Genomic DNA, 18,374 nt, shown 5'->3' on the forward strand with positions numbered 1-18,374 from the left:
TGAGACTTTTTTGCGTCTCTGTTACGTTGCAAACTTTAAAAACATTGCCCCACCACGAAAAGTGTAATGTTTCTCATTGGATAGACAGAATTTTTGTAGGCGGAGCTTAAGGTTAACATTGAGACCCTGATTGGTCAGATGAAAACACAGCCAGATAGTTTTTTTAAACCAACTTCGGTAAATTGTAGTAAGGAGAAGTTAGGACAGGAGTTGCTTCCGAGACGGCAAGGTGAGCGGAGCTGTGCTGTCCACCGTCCCCTGACGAACACCGACAAGGTAATGAACGCACGCGATGCCGCATAACAGCGCATAAAGCTTCACTCAGAACTGCAGAAGTCTCACTTGTTAAACCCCCTTTTTGCGTAATACTAGTGTCGATTGTCAATTAAAGCTCATGGTGTTCACATTTGCCACTTGAAGTAAAAATCTGAAACGCGATGATTTTTCTGTTATATAGTTATTGAGAAGCCACATCAGCCACTGTAATTTACGATAAGTTAGATAAGTAATTAAATATAACTGAGCGTCACTGTAGACCATTTTGATAGTTTTCTCTTTTGTGAAAATTAATTTAAACCTAGATTATAGATGTGATATGGCATAGGTCATCCTTCGATCCATTGTAGAACTTGGAAACCCATTCAGGGAATATTCGTTCACATTTTTGTTGAACGCAGTTGGTTTTTACCATCCTGTATTAAAACGTTTCCTTTTATCAATAGTGCAATATATAAACAATGTTTTGTTAGTAGAATAAAATTTCCAATGGTAAACTTAACTGTTTTTTCGACGTTATTTTACCAGCTAACTAAAAATAGGAAGGCCTTGAACCCCTTCCATTAAATATGGTTAGTATTAAAATTCTTTTACAGGGAGTGCAGTGGAGCTGACGCTGAAGTCATTAAGTATTTGGTTATATCATCGCTAGTCTCACTGAATTCTTCTGAACTCTATATGTCATGTGTGGTCTGGTGTCTCCTTACCAGCAACAGGTCCCAGGTTCAAACTAGTCAATTCCCTAAAAAACACGCTCAGAGCGTCGTTGCGCGAAAGTGGTAGGGAGACACGATATAGAACAACAGACACCACGCAGCATGTTAGAGGTAATGTACGTCCGCAGCACCGGAAAGCAGGCAATTTTGCTAGGTGATAATCAGAGCTCAGCAGAGCGCGCCTGCTCGTCTTTTCTAACTTTGTTCTGTCTTTGGTGTTCATTGTCTGAGTTCTCACTACTGTAGCAGCAATTAATGTTGGGTTGGCTGTCTGTTTCTCTTAAGATTTGAGTTGCAAGGAATTGGCTCCACATACCACTTCGTCATAAATGTCACAATCTAGTTTAGCGACAACTTCACCTTCACAGCATTTATTTGAGTATCCAATTTGATCCAACTTGATGTATTGTAAATGTTTCATGTGTTTTGTTTATTATTTTGAGTTTAGTCATAATAAATCGTATTGTTATTTTGGACAGCACTTTCATTCTGTTAATCGGTAGAGCAACCCTATCATTTCTCACTACGTTAATGAAACTTTCGTTTATTTAACTTATTTATCAAATTAAATTATTGCAGGTGCCAAACTCTTTTCTACTCCACTTGCAGGGTCGGTTACAGTCAGTTCGCGTTTCTTTTTAATCCATGTGCTACAGCAAAAGTCGGAGTTAAAATAGGGGGGGGGGGGGCTTAGAGCATCATTTACATATGTAGATTCTAGAAGAATTTAGTGTTAAATACACTGCTAGCACTGGCACCTCGCATAAAATGGCGACCCTTAGCCTCGGATCTTTCCTTTGAATCACTGATAAGCAAACAGTATTCTTAGTAGGAACATTCAAATTCTTTTCACAAATTGTTTTTGATGGTTAATACCCAAGTTCTTTTTCTTGTAGTACCGTGGTGATTAGTTTTAAGTAGCAGTGCATGATTACTGTTTTTGTTTTCAGTGTATATATTTTTTGTTTGTTCATTGTTTTATGTGTTTCTTTGATGTGGTGTCTGTACCACATCACACCTTGTCGGGTTTGTGTGCAGTTTCTGTACCACAACAAATCGTGCATGTAATTACTGCGTTGGAACGGCGTTGTTGAAATTTTATGTGTATGTGGAAAAATATATGGAGCAGATTATTTTTATTGTGCATTTTAGATAAATTTCTTTTTCATGAATGATCACGAGAAGTAAGGCACGACTGTCATAGAGCGAAGCTAAAACAAAAGTGGATATCATAATGGATAAGGGCAGTTTAGTGACGGGGACAGGTTCGGAGATGAGATGGGCACATTTTTAGCAGGACAGGACGACAGGGTCATTGATGAGGAAGGTGATTTGGTCGCGATCTTAGAGCGACGTCGCGCCCGTGATTATGATAGTGAGGTAGAGGATGAAACAGAGACAGGCACACAGGTCGTGACGGTAGCAGAAGTTTATAATCAAACGAACGAGAGTAGACAGGGGCCAGCTCGGTCACGTCAGAGCTTTAGCGCCCAGGTGTCCAGAGTTACATCGCCCATGTGTGACGAGGATCTAACAGATGAGATAAACCCAATACTGAGCATCCTACGATCAATGAAAGAAGAAGCTGACGAACAACGCAAGAAGGAGAAGGAGGAAGATGAGAAACAGCGTAATAAGGAGAAGGAAGAAGATGAGAAAGCGTAAGAAGAAGAAGGAAGAAGCTGAGAAACAGCGTAAGAAGGAGAAGGAAGAAGCTGACGAACAGCATAAGAAGGACACTGAGGCAATAATTTCGCATATAGGGGAAATTCGTGGGGAATTACTAACAATAAAGAAATAATGTGGAGAAGCAAAACAAATGTCAATGGTAGCACAAAAAGTAGCAGGCCTAGCCAAAACGGCAGCAACAGGAGCAATGAAAATCGCAAAAGCAACTTCTCAACTCGCAGGGCACTTGCGATGTGCGACACAAGCCCACTCAAAATCCCTAGCGGTCTTAAAAACTCAAGGTAATATTGCGGTTACGAACATCACGAAACGAATGAAGGAAGTAGAGAGTTGGATAGCAAAACTAGAACGAAACGGTCACACGAGCACTGCGCGTTCGAATACCAATGATGGAATACACAGAATTGTGTCTTCGAGGAAAAGCCCGCCGTGCTCTAGCCCAGTGACAGAGTGCGGAACTAACAATGCACACGCAGAAACAGCGAGTAATAGCTCCCATAACTGTAGCCCACTTAGGAGAGTGAATTCGGAGTGCCACTTCCACTGTGATACAGAGGTAGCACATCACAGTTATCAGCAAGATACATCAGGACACTCAGCAGACGTGCAAGTATCGGAAACGAGTGACAACACCAGTGCGAGGATCGGACAGGATTTTGATCAGAACCACTTCCTGTCGATACTAAAATTCCAGAAGTTCAAAGATAATGGAGGGTCGATGCATTCGAAGAGCTGGGTGATGCAGTTTACAAATTCATTACCGTCGTCATGGCCAACCCAGGCAAAATTAGAATTCATGTGTGGACACATCGAAGGCCAAGCTGCGGAAAAGATGAGGGGTGTGGCAGCGACGTGTTGGACTTATCAGGAATTTGTTGGTGCATTCCTGCGGACCTACTGGTCAAAGGAAACGCAAGACACGATTAAAGAGGAAATAATATTTTGTCCTGAACTGGAAGTGTCCGGGCATAGGAGCGCAACCAAATTTTTTGATGATTTACTCAAGAAGAGTCAGTTTTTAGATAGTCCATATAGCAACGGAGAAATCATTAAATTTTGCTTTTCCAAATTGCCAGTCAGGTATCAACAGACACTTGTCGGGAAGTGTGGATCTGACATAGAAGCATTCATGAGTCTATTGCGCAAACTCGAAGTAGTCTTTGATAAACAAGACGCAAAGGACAGGAAGAAGGCACAAAATAACAAATACCACGGGCCAGCAAGGGAAGACGACAACAGATCGCATAATCGCACTGGTCAGTTAGGAAACCAGGGTTACGGAAATCAAGGTTACGCTATTCAAGGTTATGGAAACCTGACACACGGAAACCAGAACGTCAGGGAACAGGTTCAATCTAGACAAGGAATCTGGGACAGGAGGAATAACGAACGGCAAAGCGACCGTAATTGGAGAGAGCGAAACCAAGGACAACAGGAGAACCAGGAGATTGAAATTAGACCTGCAAATCCTAATGCACGTCAGAGGAGGGGGAGTCTGACAAGGGATTGGCGCTAGTCCATAGGACTCCACCACATCTCTCATACAAAGAAGTTCATAGAATAATAGTAGTTTAAGTGGTGTACATAGTAGAATAGGCAAATATATGAACCTTTCTTCGGGGAACAATAATCGTTGCATTAATAGATTAAGATTGTTATAGTATTAACACGCTGCGTTTTCTCGCGTAAGAATTTACTGCTGTTAACTTTTTGTTTTGTTTATGTTCGCGACTTCCAATGTCGATGGAGTAGGAGACACTACCTTCCCATGAGCAATGTTTTTGTCCTTTCCTGTCTGATGTCCATGTTGAGGGTTAATGATGAGTGAGGAGATATCACACAAACGGACGCGAAGCGTTCTGGGAAGTCGTGATACGCTCCATAGCGGACACAACCAGTTCGCGAGACGTTCATAACAATGCTTGCAAGCACGAGTCAGTGCAGTGCAAGATTGTGGTATATTGCGTGATTTCGAAGATGAATATGGGCAGTATTGTTTTTACAGTGGTGCGCCAGCATCGTTGTCTTGCAAGTCGGGGTGAACCTGTTGAGCGTTTGACTCCAATGGTGCCCTAGGGCCTAGACTGTAGAAATGCGGGCATAAAGCCTACCATGCCAGTGTGCTGGTTGAGGATTTAGCGTGCTACTCGTGACTGTCACAGATGAATAACCAAGGAATTATACTTGGAGATTCGTGACATACTGTGCGGTGGGCGACTGAATCCTCAACAGGAACCAGTCCTGGCTTGGTCATATTACATTGCCTCTGGAAATGTGCACTTTGATCGCTTGCAACTCTAAATTTATTGTCTTGTATAGCCATGGCTAACCCAGTCTCTGGAGTTTCAGTGAGGCGTAGTGAGAACTCTGAGGCCATGTCGTACGGCGCGCACATCACTGTCGTCGTCAATAGCGGCGAGCAGCGAGACATCTCAGCGTAACAGGAATTATGGAAGAGTGTTGTATAAGGTAACAAAAAAGAAGATAAGAATAAGTTAAACTGTAGGATTTAACAATAACTAGATCAATATTGTTGGGGTTTTCTACCACTAGCAGGAATGTTTGGCGCACGCCTGTTGGGATGCTATTTTTCAGGTCACCAAACCACAGACCCGAGATGGAGGGACGACGGGCGAGCGAAAGTAGAATAGTTGCAAGTTCTTTATAGCACAGTAAAACTTCAACCTGCATAATAACATAATTTATTCAAAAGACATAGAATGTAGATCGTTGGCAAATGGTAGTTAATTCTTGAGCATGTCTACTGTCGATCTATATAAGTAATGTTAATATTAGTGCGTGCCCGCACATTTAGTTGTTCATCCAATATAGCGTCACACTCCATGTACAGTAGTGAGATCGGTCTCTACACAAATATCAAGATAGATTATTTCCATGTCTAGATTAGATATACCAAGATTTTGTTATAATGATAGCCATAGATTGATAACTATAAAATTAAACTAAGATTGTCTGAAACGACAGACCATCAATGTATCGTTACGTAAATTTATTTTAACATAGAAGTTCATGGGAAAAAGTTAGGCATAAGATTTTTGTCAGAACTGTGCAGATGACGGGAATGGATAGTTTGCGGGATTAAAGGGACCAGACTGCGATGGTCATCGGTCCCTTTTTCCAAAGAAATTAAAACCGCCCAAAGAGAAGAAAAACGAACAGCAGGAAGGACGTCAGACGACACGGGACAAGAAAGACTCCGACAGAGATCAGACAAAACAAATTAAAACACACAGAGAGTGACGATGGTTGGCCGACCACAGAGAAAAAGAAGAGGAAAAGCCAACCACCAAGAACACATTAAAAACTCAGGTTAAAATCAGAGGCTAAAAGCCAGAATCAACACTAAAAACATGAACACTCAGATTAAACGATAAAAACCCCCTGCCCGAATAAAACTCAAAACTAAGTCCACCATGGCAGAGTCATCTAGTAAAAGGGCAGGGAGCGTATCAGGCAGCGCAAATGTCTGCCTGAGCACAGTTAAAAGCGGACAAGTTAATAAAATGTGCACCACTGTCAAAACCGCCCCACAACGACAGAGAGGCGGGTCCTCACGACGCAATAAATAACTGTGAGACAGTCGGGTGTGGCCAATGCGGAGCCGACAAAGAACAACTGAATCTCTGCGAGTGACTCGCATGGATGACTGCCACACACGCGTCGTCTCCTTGAGAGACCGGAGTTTGTTTGGCGTGGGCAGATTGCGCCATTCAGCGTCCCAAAGCGAGAGAACTTCGCGGCGGAAGACTGCCCGCAAATCAGTCTCCGGGAGGCCAATGTCCAGGGTGGGTTCACTGGTGGACTGTTTGGCCAGGCGGTCAGCATGTTCATTGCCCGGGATACCAACGTGACCGGGGGTCCACACAAAGACCACAGAGCGGCCGCAACGCGCAAGAGTATGCAGGGACTCATGGATAGCCATCACCAGACGAGAACGAGGAAAACACTGGTCGAGAGCTCGTAAACCGCACAGGGAATCGCTACAGATAACGAAGGACTCACCTGAGCAGGAGCGGATATACTCTAGGGCTCGAAAGATGGCGATCAGCTCAGCAGTGTAAACGCTGCAGCCAGCCGCCAAGGACCGTTGTTCGGAATGGTCCCCTAGAGTTAGCGCATACCCGACACGACCAGCAACCATCGAACCGTCGGTGTAAACAATGCCAGAGCCCTGATACGTGGCCAGGATGGAATAAAAGAGGCGGCGGAAGGCCTCTGGAGGGACTGAGTCCTTCGAGCCCTGTGCCAAGTCGAGCCGAAGGCAAGGGCGAGGAACACACCACGGGGGTGTACGCAGAGGTGCCCGGAAAGGAGGCGGAACAGGGAAAAACCCAAGCCCACAGAGAAGCTCCTTGACGCGTACGGCGATCGGACAACCCGACCGGGGCCGACGGTCTGGCAGATGGACGACAGACTGCGGGAACAGAACACGGTAATTTGGATGCCCGGGCAAGCTAAAAACATGGGCAGCATAAGCAGCCAGTAATTGTTGGCGTCGTAACCGCAGTGGAGGGACACCTGCCTCAACAAGGATGCTGTCCACAGGGCTGGTGCGGAAGGCACCAGTGGCAAGTCGCATCCCGCTGTGTAATATTGGGTCCAGAACCCGCAACGCAGAGGGGGATGCTGAGCCATAAGCCAGGCTCCCATAATCCAGACGGGACTGGATTACCGCCTGGTAGAGCCGCCCCAGCGGGTGTGGCTCAAGCGTCTCAGAGCGTTTAGATGCCGCCAACACGCCTGTTTAAGCTGCCGGATAAGAGGCAGCCAAGTCAACCGGGCATCGAAAACCACCCCCAATAATCTATGTGATTCCACCACTGAAAGAAGTTCGCCGGCAAAATAAAGCCGCGGCTCCGGGTGGACAGTGCGTCGCCGGCAGAAATGCATAACGCAGGTCTTGGCTGCCGAAAACTGGAACCCATGAGCTACAGCCCAAGACTGCGCCTTGCGGATAGCACCCTGTAGCTGACGTTCAACAGCTGCAATGCCAGTAGAGCTGTAATAAAGGCAAAAGTCGTCAGCATACAGGGAAGCAGAGACAGAATATCCCACGGCCGCAGCGAGCCCGTTAATGGCTATTAAAAACAGGCAGACACTTAAAACAGAACCCTGTGGCACACCGTTCTCCTGGACGTGGGTGGAACTATAGGAGGCTGCGACTTGCACGCGGAAGGTACGATACGACAGGAAATTGCGGATAAAGATCGGCAGAGGGCCCCGAAGACCCCATCCATGAAGCGTAGAAAGGATGTGATGACGCCATGTCGTATCGTACGCCTTCCGCATGTCGAAAAAGACAGCGACCAGGTGCTGACGGCGGGCAAAGGCAGTACGGATGGCCGACTCCAGGCTCACCAGATTGTCGGCGGCGGAGCGGCCTTTCCGGAACCCACCCTGAGACGGAGCCAGAAGGCCCCGAGACTCCAGTACCCAATTCAAGCGCCGGCTCACCATCCGTTCGAGAAGCTTACAAAGAACGTTGGTGAGGCTAATGGGGCGGTAGCTGTCCACCTCCAAAGGGCTCTTACCCGGTTTCAAAACAGGGATGACAATGCTGTCCCGCCATTGCGACGGAAACTCACCCTCGACCCAGAGACGGTTGTAAAGGTAGAGTAGGCGTCGCTTGCAGTCCACTGAAAGGTGTTTCAGCATCTTACAGTGGATGCGATCGGGCCCGGGAGCGGTATCAGGGCAAGCGGCAAGGGCACTGTGAAATTCCCACTCACTGAATGGAGCATTGTAGGATTCAGAAGTGTGGGTGCGAAAAGAAAGACTCCGACGTTCCATCCGCTCTTTAATGGAGCGGAAGGTCTGGGGGTAATTCGCAGAAGCGGAACTCATAGCAAAATGCCCTGCTAAGCGGTTTGCAATGGCGTCGGAGTCAGTACAAACTGCTCCATTCAGTGAGAGCGCAGGGACGCTGGCAGGGGTCCGATAGCCGTAGACGCGTCGAATCTTGGCCCAGACCTGCGATGGAGTGACATGGAGGCCAATGGTGGACACATACCGCTCCCAGCACTCCTTCTTGCCTTGGCGGATAAGGAGGCGGGCCCGCGCACGCAGCCGTTTGAAGGTGATGAGGTGTTCAATGCAGGGATGTCGCTTGTGACGCTGCAGCGCCCGCCGGCGATCTTTAATCGCTGCAACGATCTCAGGCGACCACCAAGGCACAGTCCGCCGCCGAGGGGACCCAGAGGAACGGGGAATGGCAGATTCGGTGGCAGTAATGATGCCGGTGGTGACCGATGTAACCACCGCATCAATGTCATCATTTGAGAGAGGCTCAATAGCGGCAGTGGAGGAGAACAAGTCCGTCAGCCTTATTCATAGCCCATCTGCTAGGGCACCCAGAAGAGTGACGCTGGGGTAGTGACAGAAAGATCGGAAAGTGGTCACTACCACACAGGTCGTCATGCACACTCCATTGGACAGACGGTAAGAGGCTAGGGCTACAGATTGAAAGGTCAATGGCGGAGTATGTGCCATACGCCACACTGAAGTGTGTGAAGGCACCATCATTCAAAATCGAGAGATCGAGCTGCGACAATAAATGCTCAACGGTGGAGCCTCGACCTGTTGCCACTGACCCACCCCACAGAGGGTTATGGGCGCTGAAGTCGCCCCGTAACAAGAAAGGTGGCGGCAATTGGGCTATCAGCGACATCACCCTCCGGTGGAAGGGAAAGACTGCAGACGGTAATAGCCTGCGGCGTCCACACCCTAACAGCGACAGCCTCTAAAGCTGTTTGTAGAGGGACAGACTCGCTGTGAAGAGAATTAAGGACATAGATGCAGACGCCACCAGACACCCTTTCATAAGCTGCTCGGTTCTTATAATAACCCCAATAGCCACGGAGGGCGGGGGTTCGCATTGCTGGAAACCAAGTTTCCTGTAGAGCAATACAAAGGAAAGGACGAAGGCTGATAAGCTGGCGGAGCTCAGCTAGATGGTGGAAGAAACCGCTGCAGTTCCACTGGAGGATGGTTTTGTCCATGGCACAGAAAGGCGTGACGGGACTGGGAAGGCAGATTACGCCGCTGGGTCACCTGCTGCCTCCGATTGAGCACCTGTGCAAGTGCTATTCATGGCGTCTGAGGGACCGGCGAGATCGAAGTCCTCAGCGGACGCCAGAATCTCCACCTCGTCTTCAGACGCAGAGCTGGAAGGTTGCGGTGGGGTGGCTGCCACCGCGAGTTCCTTGGGCTTAGAGCTCTTCTTCTTGGATTTCTCACGCTGCTCCTTGGGTTTAACTGGCTGGGAGGGCTTCACCGATTCAGTCTCCAGGACTGAGGAGGATCGTGAAGCCCTTCGACCAGCTGATTGTGGGCACTTACGCCACTGACGGTCGTCAGCCTTCCCGCTGGTGGAAACCTGGGAAGGGAGGGACCCAAGGGACCCCTTGCGTGCGTGAGAAGCCGAAGAAGTTGGACACTTCTCCGGCTTAGAAGCGGGGACCGACGTCCCCGATGGGGGGGGGATGGTGTTGCTCCTGAGATAGGTGGCACAGGAGCAACCCGGTGGGTAGAGCCCCCCAATGGCAAGGGGGCAGGAGGAGTTGTACCACTCGTCGATCTGGCCGGAAATCGCGAAACTGATGGGGCGAGCACAGGTGTTGTAGCAGCGGCATAGGAAGATGTCATTTTCACTGGATGTAATCGGTCGTATTTCCTTTTGGCCTCAGTATAAGTCAGTCGGTCCAGGGTCTTATATTCCATGATTTTGCGCTCTTTCTGGAATATTCTGCAGTCTGGCGAGCAAGGTGAATGGTGCTCCCCGCAGTTGACACAGATGGGAGGTGGGGCACATGGAGTATCGGGATGAGATGGGTGTCCGCAATCTCGACATGTGAGGCTGGAAGTGCAGCGGGAAGACATATGGCCGAACTTCCAGCACTTGAAGCACCGCATCGGGGGAGGGATATAGGGCTTGACGTCACATCGGTAGACCATCACCTTGACCTTTTCCGGTAACGTATCACCCTCGAAGGCCAAGATGAAGGCACCGGTAGCAACCTGATTGTCCCTCGGACCCCGATGAACGCGCCGGACGAAATGAACACCTCTACGTTCTAAGTTGGCGCGCAGCTCGTCATCAGACTGCAAAAGGTGGTCCCTATGGAAAATAACACCCTGGACCATATTTAAACTCTTATGTGGAGTAATAGTAACGTTAACATCCCCCAACTTGTCACAAGCAAGTAACCTGCGTGACTGGGCAGAGGATGCCGTTTGTATCAGTACCGATCCAGAGCGCATTTTAGACAAGCCCTCCACCTCCCCAAACTTGTCCTCTAAATGCTCGACGAAGAACTGAGGCTTTGTGGAGAGAAAAGACTCCCCATCAGCTCTCGTGCAAACTAAGAATTGGGGCGAATAACTGCTACTGCCATCCTGAGACTTACGCTCTTCCCACGGAGTGGCCAGGGAGGGGAACGTTTTCGGATCGTACTTCTGAGCATTAAAATGAGCCCGAGAACGCTTAGAGACTGCTGGCGGCTGGCCGCCAGCGAGAGATGATGTACCACGCTTCATTGCGGATCATCCGCCCTGATGCCACCTACTCCGACCAAGGGACCTCCCCACAGGCGCCACCCAGCCACAGCAAAGGCCACCTGGCGGGATGGCCATTGCTGGGAGTCCCGATACCCCAGGAGGATAGGCATCTACTCCTTGGCATACGTGGGGAGTTAACAGCGCAGGCATCAGTAGAGCGATCCCTGTGTTGTCAGGGGGCTACAACCAACAGGGTACATTGCGGCCCCACCACAATGGACTGGCTACCGTGCTGGATCTTAGGTGCAAAAATGTCCAAGGTCGTCGTCGCAGTTAAAAGCAACACTGCAGAGTGCTGCGTGGTAATCGCAGCCAGGGACGTATCCTCGCCCAAGAGATGGAAAACGAGCGGGACACCATTGCAACGACGAAAAAGCCAGCTAGAGGTCTCAATGCACGACGGATACAGTGCACCATGTAAGGCGCCCTTCCCCAATTGGCTCGCTCTGCGGAATAATTTAGAAAGATCGAGGTCAAACCCTAGAGGGGACCATCACATAAGGCCAAAACATTTGAGACTCCTTTCAGTCGTCTCTTACGACAGGCAGGACTACCGCGGGCCTATTCTAACCCCCGAACCCGCAGGGGGGAGATGACGGGAATCGTGGCAATGCAGAGGCCAGCCAGGGCAAAAAACAAGAGGTCATCGGCTATCTGCAAGAAGGGAGCGTCAGCGCGCCACATGATGAGGAGGGTGCGGGAGCGTCCAGTCCTACAAGCTGACAGTCACTGGGCCGTATACCTGAGGGATTAGGCGGCAGACAGCCCTCGCCGGGCCACAAGCGAAAGTGTGGCTGGCCGTTGACACTGACATGCGACCAGCACGCAACAGACAGCTAGCTCTCCGGACGCAGCAACCGTTTGGAGGAATTCCCTGTGGCAGACCACGTTGTCGTGAGTACACGAAGAAGATCACATAAGGTGTCAGAACCTGCGCCTCATGTGCCTCAGGACAGAAAGGGACGATATATATACTCACCTGTTTGGGTTTTTACAACTCACTAGCATTGGCCGATCTGCATACACAAAGCAGTATCGTGCCACAAACTCTAACAAATGAATTGTCTCATTTCTAACTTCTCCTCTCTATTAGAGAGCAGTTGTATAAATCGTCGCTACTAGTTCGATCCTGTATGGATGACCTCACACACTTGTGGGGTCACTCCACGTCCCATCATCCCTCGTAGAACTTCAATATTGGGAGACATAAAGTACTGTCCAGGGAGAGAAGAGATCTGGACTAGTAATGTATCCCAACTAGTAGACCTCAGAGACAATTAATCGACGCGAGGAGAGCCTATGACTATGTCTTCCTACAGTACTGCCGTCATCATATGCGTGGGTCTTGCTGCAATCTCAACAGCATACTGCAGATGCTCCAGCACAACCTATTGTTGTTGCAACAACATAGCAACAACACCCGACGTTTAGCACTATGTGATGTCATCCCAAAAGCTCCCCTCCGATGCTCAAGCCATGGAACCACGTCCATCAATACATATGACTCAACATACCAACCCCCTCAGAGAAACTAACGAATTTATGAAGTGCATCGAATATTTCTAACAATGTGATTTACTGCCTCATTCTCAGCACAGTCGTGAACATTGTGCAATGTGCAAGCACAACTTGACACCCCATGAACCTTGTTTTTTTTTCTTAAATTTCTTTCTCTAATGTTGTTTTTGTAATGTATGTTATACCTTGCATGTATTTGTGAATTTGCACTGTAATTCTTATGTAAGTGATAGAGTAGGGCGCACAAATTACAAATTACTGTATTGTTCTCTACACCATGTTTTTTTTGTATTCTGTATTTTTTGTTGTGTGTATGCAAACAGCATGCCTGAAGTCCCCATAAACTGAAGCAGATACCACCACTGTCATTGTGAATGGACCATCAGTTCAGGGAACATTTTGTAAAGGTTATTCTTGCTGCAGAGAGACTGAATGAATCGTAGATTGTAATTAGATTCTGAAAGCTCACAAGATTGTTAACTTAAATATTATCATGTGTGATTGAGTTCAGGTTAGTTTAATGACTGAATTTATTGTAACATCTTGGGCATTTAATTGCAGAGCACTCCAACTCTGATTGTAAAGAATAAACTGCTCCATATTTGGCTCACATGTCAGGGCCATATTTAGAGCATGAATGTCTGTGTGAATCGGTGTTTGGAAGGGGCTTCCTGGGTATGGATGTGCGATGTGAGTGTTAGAGTTCCATATTAAGAAGGTGAAGTTGGCTACTTCATAAATAATCCTCCCTCTATGAGCTGCATTTTTCAGTTGCAGTGATTTTTATTATAGAGTGCGGCATGTGGAGTCAGTTTGCAAGATTGTTCTTGGGCGATTGACTCACTACCCTGCTCCTAAGTGAGCCAATCGCTCACCAATTACAATCTAAAATGGCGTAGGGGCTATGAGAGGTGGCATGAGCTCCCTCTCATGTTTCCAACTTAGTCTGAGTAATTCGATCTTCCTCTCTAATTGCATCCAGTGAAAAGTCACTATTCCTTCACATGTGGACTTCCCACGCAGCGTCTCTCGACACCTGTGTGGTCCGGTGACAGGCGGGCTCTACTGATCTTGAAAGGCTTAAGCCGACAAGTGTGAGGGAGTCGAGTGAATACTATCCAGACGCCGACATTGTCATAAGAGCGGCAGAGACACGCCCGCAGGGGCCTGAAGGAGTGGCTGGGCTAGAGATTCATTTACTTCGCAGAAACTTTGCGAAAACACTTTCTGGCGGGCCACCAGCGAGGTGTGGGAATGACTTGTGTTCTCAGGCAGCCTTGGCGGGCAAATTCCCGCGTTTTCTGCAAAATCGTAACTGTGATTGGCTTGCTCAGGGCATAGCTCCGTGATGTAGCAAAACCGGCGCAGAAACTGGCGCCAAGAATCTCCATTGGTGGAATGGTAGTGCTTCGGCAATAGAGTGGAATTTTCGAGTTGCTGATTGGAATGTTTAACCACGGCCACTGTCGTGGGGCCGGAATGTTCTGTGTTCGGCTTTTACAGGTGCTCTTGAGAAGATTCAGCCCTCGCCTTTTGGTCAGAGTAGGTTACAAGACTGAGCTCTCGCTGCTCTGGACAGCCTGCCTTCCGTTGGTTGTCTAATATACTTTTATTTAATTGTAACTGTTTGACGAAGTTGCTGAAGTTTCGACTTCAACGTAACTTTCCGAGTACAGTTGGCAATTGAGAATTCTGCGTACAAGCGGCCTATGTTGTCTACCTTGAGCAGTTTTGGCTAAAGTTGACTGTGTCAGAGTTACTGTGTGACTTTGCTTGTTAAAATCAATTACTGTACTGTCTCCCTCAGAGGCGCATTTGTATTTCTAGGAAGTCCTTAGTCTGGAACAACCAGACCAGGATAATTTGTTTCGGGCTATACTCGCTACATTATCATCACCACGACGGGACGTCGAAGCAACCAGCCATCGCCTCCGGTACGCCAGATCGTGTCCTTGCAGTTAAGAAGACAGCTTGGTAATGTACGTCCGCAGCACTGGCAAAGCAGGCAATTTTGCTAGGTGATAATCAGAGCTCAGCAGTGCGCGCCTTTTCGTCTTTTCTAACATTGTTCTGTCTTGGGTGTCCATTGTTCGAGTACTCACTACTGTAGTAGCAATTAATGTTGGGTTGGCTGTGTGTCTCTCTTAAGATTTGAGTTGCAAGGAATTGGCTCCACATACCACTTCGTCATAAATGTCACAATCTAGTTTAGGGACAACTTCACCTTCACAGCATTTATTTGAGTATCCAATTTGAGCCAATTTGATGTATTGTAAATGTTTCATGTGTTTTGTTTATTATTTTGAGTTTAGTCATAGTAAATCGTATTGTTATTTTGGACAGAACTTTCATTCTGTTAATCGGTAGAGCAACCCTATCATTTCTCACTACGTTAATGAAACTTTCGTTTATTTAACTTATTTATCAAATTAAATTATTGCAGGTGCCAAACTCTTTTCTACTCCACTTGCAGGGTCGGTTACAGTCAGTTCGTGTTTCTTTTTAATCCATGTGCTACAGCAAAAGTTGGAGTTTAAATAGGGGGTGAGGCTTAGAGCATCATTCACATGTGTAGATTCTAGAAGAATTTAGTGTTAAATACACTGCTAGCCCGGCAGCTCGCAATCTAATATTTGAAAATGAGAGGACTTAGCAACGTCTGACAAACTTTACACATAATATCAAATATTTATGTAACTTTTTTTCGCTAACACCACCCACAAAACGATGAAAGGAAAAAAGATTTATCCCTTACTATATTTTCGACATCCATGCAATCAGTCTTCAGTATCAGGCAAGTTCTGGGATGAGGATGGTCCTACACCACTTTGTTTGTGCAGGTTGCATACATTCAGATGCTAGAGTACATTCGTGAGTGTCCGCAGCTCGTGGTTGTGCAGTAGCATACTCGCTTCCCACGCCCGGGTTCCCGGGTTCGATTCCCGGCGGGGTCAGGGATTTTCTCTGCCTCGTGATGACTGGGTGTTGTGTGATGTCCTTAGGTTAGTTAGGTTTAAGTAGTTCTAAGTTCTAGGGGACTGATGATCATAGCTGTTAAGTCCCATAGTGCTCAGAGCCATTTTTACATTCATGAGTAAATTACCCCTCCCCTTAACCTAGTGCTACACCAATTGATTTATGACACCCTGGGAGCTGATGTATGACTCTCTCGGATTAATCCACCCTCCAACCTTCCCCAATCCTCTGCTCCCAAATCTCTTTAGAAATGTCCCAACCCTCTCCCCTCCCAATCACCAAAGTGAGCACATTTTTGACGTCAAATTAAGAGACTGATTAATTAAAATGATCAATTAGTTAGCTCCTCTGGTAAATCCCCCAGCCCTCCACTCCTTGACTTTCTTCCCTTCCCTCCCACCATCTGTAAACTGATGGAAAAAGGAATGAATCTGTGCTGGACAGGAAACATCTCATATCACAGTACTCAAATCAGTGTCCATAATAATACATTGATCAGTCCAATTTGTATATTCTTTATTTAAGCAGTTTATGGGATACAGTGGTCCCCCACATGGGTAGATCTCATGTCTGCACCCCCTGCCCTTGCTTCCCAAGACATAGTAACTGGCCGGCTGGAGTGGCCGAGTGGTTCTAGGCGCTTCAGTCTGGAACAGCGCAACCACTACGGTCGCAGGTTCGAATCCTGCCTTGGCCTGATGTGTGTGATGTCCTTAGGTTAGTTATGTTTAACTAGTTCAAAGTTCTAGGGCACTGATTACCTCAGAAGTTAATTCCCATAGTGCTCAGAGCCATTTGAACCATTTCAACATAATAACCGTAATAACTGAGGAATTTAATGAGGTGCAGTATATTAGCCGCCATTTTGAATCGCCCGTACATGTGTCCGTCATCTGAGCACTGGGCACATGCATCTGCATGCCTTGGAAGTCGGGCTACATCTGCCAGTTGGCCACCTCCAGATGCCAGGCAAAGTGCCAAGCGCTGACAGCTCTGAGCAGAAACGCCATTATTGTGTTACACTAGGACAGCTGGCAGAGGATAGCGATAATGCCTCTGCCATATGCTACTCATTACCCATGGAACACACGCAACTGCAAAGGCAGCCCAGTGCATACTGAGTAGTAGTTCACAAAACTACCACAGAGTGTGCTTGAAATGGTTCCTGTGCCCCCATCATCACTTCTCTTGGAAACCAATAGGAATACAGCATTACCCCTCCTCCACCGGACAATTGGTTGGAACCAATAGGAATGAAGGAACTCTACATCTGGTCACATGATCATGACATCAGTCAATAGAAAAACCATGAAGTGTCAACAGGAACTGAGATCATCATCCACCTCTGTTTCACAGAAGAAGTGTAAAAGTATGTACATGTGCCTTAGTTCCATGTCTTTGTTCAGCTCCACATCTTCGTCTGTGAATGCTTATTGTTTCTTCTTGTTTGTTCAGCAACATCTGGCATGTCCAGACCAGCAACAGCCTGCAGTGTGTCCTGGTCTGCAGTGACCTCTAGCATGTTCCGGCCACCCACATCCCCTACCGGCTTGTCGGCACCCGCAGTGACCTTTGGCCTATCGGGACCAGCAGCATCAGCAGCACCATAGGATCCTTAGCACCTGACCAGCATGTTGGAGTAGGACAAAAAGCTGCTATTATCCATCCCACTCATTCATTTCTGCAATTAAGACACCCAGCCAGTCTCTGAGTCTCACTAGGGGCGCTTAACCACATGGTGCAGGTCAGTATTGGTCTCTGAGATACGCACCGTCCCAGGACATTCCAGTCTTACTGCAAGTGCAGAGTGTTGATGTGGATGAGAAGCTGTCAGATCCTCCCAGTGCTCTATTGCTTTCCACTTCAAGTTATAATTTAACAGTTAGCGGTTAAGAGGGCTCAAATAGAGCTTAAATATTGGTATAGAATTAACAGTGGGCAGTGAACTGCGTGTTGTGTTAGTTGTATCAAGAAGCCTATGGCGTTGGAATGACATGAACTGTGTTGTGCAGAACCCTAAGTCAATCATTAGATCAGCTCTGAATATTCTTCTTATCCCTCACTGCCAAACATGCAGTGAGGATCTGTAACATCATTGTACCACAGCATGACACTCAAGGTAAGATGTGGAGGTCGATCTATTTACCTGCAACACTCGACTTTTGCAAACTTGTTTGGCCTTTGGATGGTGCTAGGCATTTTGTTGGAAAGACTGACCATGGTTTGCTGTGTGTCTAAACTGTGTATAAAGATGTTGTGAAATATTTCTGTACGTATAATGTGCATGCAAACGATTTAGAAAATTGCTCCAACATGGTGTCAAAGGAGGAATCTAAAGTAACACCCGTCAGTTTGAGAGAAACACGCCCTGAATTCTGTGCATACAAGGAAGCTTTATTTGTTAAATATTTTACTGTTGTGAAGACTGAAACAGTGAATTTTTACTGATGTATACAATTCCTGATGTGTGAATAAGAAAATATTATCGCAATTTTTTGCCGTTTTTCTTATTTAACCAACCCATCGTTATGAAATTTAAGGTGTAGCCATTGCGGCCCAGTCAGTATGATTGCGCTATAGTGCCTACTCATATTATTACTATCATTACTATTATTGTTATAA

The sequence above is a fragment of the Schistocerca cancellata genome, chromosome 9 (assembly GCF_023864275.1).
Source record: "Schistocerca cancellata isolate TAMUIC-IGC-003103 chromosome 9, iqSchCanc2.1, whole genome shotgun sequence".
Taxonomy (NCBI): domain Eukaryota; kingdom Metazoa; phylum Arthropoda; class Insecta; order Orthoptera; family Acrididae; genus Schistocerca; species Schistocerca cancellata.